General features: G+C 39.6%; 1 long non-coding RNA gene across 3 annotated transcripts in view; it reads right to left on the bottom strand.

The window, feature by feature from the left end:
• Positions 1–489: 489 nt before the first annotated feature.
• The window catches only part of LOC122553722, a 76,960-nt gene continuing 74,465 nt past the window's right edge, over positions 490–2,984 (bottom strand). For all 3 annotated transcript variants that reach the window (XR_006312804.1, XR_006312803.1, XR_006312802.1), the window contains one exon: positions 490–1,113. This is a non-coding gene — a long non-coding RNA (uncharacterized LOC122553722). The remainder of the gene's footprint in view (positions 1,114–2,984) is intronic.

Raw genomic sequence — 2,984 nt, 5'->3', positions numbered from 1 at the left:
TTTGTCCTATGTAGTGTTTTGTGCAGTCCTTGTATGGGATTTTGTACACTACATTGGTTTCGCTCACTAGGACGAAGGACCCGATACCCAGCATGAGCAAAACCAACGTAGTGTACAAAATCCCATGCAAGGACTGCACAAAACACTACATAGGACAAACAGGAACATAAACACTGGAGGAAACATCAAAGAAGCGCTTCGCAGGAGGCTCCCAAGCACTGATGATGTCGCCTAGCCAGGGGACGAAACGTTTGCAACAAAAACTTCCAGCTCGGCGAACAGAACCACAGCAACGAGCACCCGAGCTACAAATCTTCGCACAAACTTTGAACCATCCAACTTTGGCAACATCCTTTTAAATCTCTTCTGAACCTTTTCAAATTTCACAACATCCTTTCTATAGCATGCAGACCAGAATTGCACACAATATTCCAAAGATGGTCTAACCAATATCCTGTACAGACATAACATGACATCCCAACTCCTAAACTCAATGCACTGACCAATAAAGCAAGCACACCAAACACCTTCTTCACTTCCTATCTACTTGTGACTCCACTCATCTGTGGTTCGGCAATTCCCCAAAAATCAAGGATACAAAGCAAGAGGTGATGCTAATATTTAGGGTACATTGAACACTGCAAGCATTTGAGCCTTAAATAATATCTTTAAATAATCAATGCCCTCGAGATCTCTTGGTTCAAATGGATTTAATGGATTATCTACTTTTTAAAAAGAAACTAATCAAACTGGAAGATGTACTGTTGGATTGCTGTGTTATGTGTCTTGGTTTGCAATACATCTAGCAATAAACTTTGAATGCATTTGTAATGTGCAGAATCAAAATCTGTCTAATACCTTATATTTTCTACTTTACAGGCCAATGGAAGTTGTCGATAATATTAAATAGCTTTCAGTCTACAATATTGCTGCTAAATAGGCTAGTGGTTAGCTCTGAACTCTAGAATCCAAGATGTGCTCTTTGCATACAGTTGTCAAAGCTGTGCCTCACATGAGGGGTCTGTTACAACAATTGGCACTGATTCAGTGCTTTAGAAAGGCTCAACTGCAGCAATATCCTTCTTCCTTCATTTTGGCAGATATTGCTTCAACCTGTTGAAACAGAAAAATATAAATTACATTACATGAACACTGCAGTATTGTTATTTCTGTATTATTATCATTGATTGCTTAAGAATCATCCATAACCTTTTGAGCTTAAAGGTAAGGGAATATAGCAATTATGTACCCCTACATTTCAAAGTCTGAGTCCACATGTCAGCATATGTTAATGCTTGGAAGCATTTGCACACTGATGGGGAGTTCACATTGTCCAAACACAGGCATTTTGTTTTTAATCCCTGTCTGTTCTTCAAATTATTTCCATAAGGCTATAAGCTAAAGGAACAGAAGTAGGCCATTTGGCCCATTGAGTCAGCTCTGCCATTCACAGATCATGACTGACCTGATAAACTCAACTCCACTTTCCTCCTTTCCACATTAGTCCTAATTCCCTTACTGACCAAAAATCTCTGTCCCAGTTTTGAATACACATAGTATCCCAGCCTCTGCAGTAGAATTCCACTGATTCATTACCCTCTGAGAGAAGTTATTCCACCTCACCTCTGTTTTCAATGAGCATCCCCTTACTCTGAGATTGTGTGCTCTGATCCTAGATTCTCTCATAAGTGAAACAACTTGCCACATCAACCATGTCCTCAATAAGATCACCTCTCATTCTTCTAAACTTAAATGAGTTAAGGACCCAATCTACTTAGCCTCTCCTCATAAGACAATCCCTCCACATCCACAATCAACTTAGAGAAACTTCTCTGAACTACTTCTAATGCCAGGATATCTTTTCTTAGGTAAGGAGACCAAAAGCATTCACACTATTTCAGTTGTGGTCTGACTAGAGTTGTATAGTTTTAGCACATCCTCCCTATTTTAATATTGCATTCAGTTTGAAAAAAAGGCCAGCATTCCATTTGCCTTCCCTATTACCTGAAGTTGTATGCTAGCTTTTTGCAATTCATGCACAAGGAATCAGATTTCCCTCTGCTCTGTAACTTTTTGCAGTCTTTCTCTATTCAAATAATATTCAGTTTCACTCTTCTTTGTGTCAAAGTACATAGCCTCACATTTTCCCATATTATATTCCATTTGCCAAGTTTTTGCCTATTCCATAACCCGTCCATATCACCCTACCTATTTTCTGAGTGCAGCCTAAAGAAAACCTGCAATGTTTCCCATGCTTGTGTAATACCTCAGTGTCTGGTTCTGGTATTAGCAATGTTTTCTAATAGTCATAGCAGCAGTGAATCATTGAAAATTGGATCATGCAAAAGAATTTTGCAAAACATTCAGTGACTCAGATAAGCTCGAGAAAAAAAAGACAGGTGAATACTATAAGTTGAAAAGCAAAGCAGTGCATATGATGGAAAGCTGAATTAAAAAGTGCTGTTCCCACTGGGGGGGTAGGATTAAGAACAAGAGAGCACAGGTTTAAAGCAATTGGCAAAAAAAAATGGTGACATGGAAAAAATTATTTTCACTCAGCCTGGAAAAATGGAAGAGGGAGCTTCAGTCAAGGTATTTTGTATGAAGTTGGATTATTAGTGGAAGGGATAAATATGCAGAATAGTGGGGAGAAAGTAAAGGAGTGATACTGGATGAATTGTTCCTTTGATGCTGGATGCATTTTCCTTTAGAGACACAATATAGATATAGAGTCATAGTGATTTACAGCATGGAAACAGACCCTTCAGTCCAACCCGTCCATGCCGACCAGATATCCCAACCCAATCTAGTCCCACCTGCCAGCACCCAGCCCATATCCCTCCAAACCATTCCTATTCATATACCCAACCAAATGCCTCTTAAACGTTGCAATTGTGCCAGCCTCCACCACATCCTCTGGAAGCTCATTCCATACACGTACCACCCTCTGCATGAAAACGTTGCCCCTTAGGTCTCTTTTATAT

This window comes from Chiloscyllium plagiosum, chromosome 10 (assembly GCF_004010195.1).
Source record: "Chiloscyllium plagiosum isolate BGI_BamShark_2017 chromosome 10, ASM401019v2, whole genome shotgun sequence".
NCBI classification, from domain to species: domain Eukaryota; kingdom Metazoa; phylum Chordata; class Chondrichthyes; order Orectolobiformes; family Hemiscylliidae; genus Chiloscyllium; species Chiloscyllium plagiosum.
The sequence above is the reverse complement of the archived record's forward strand: the minus strand, read 5'-3'. Positions and strand labels throughout refer to the sequence as shown.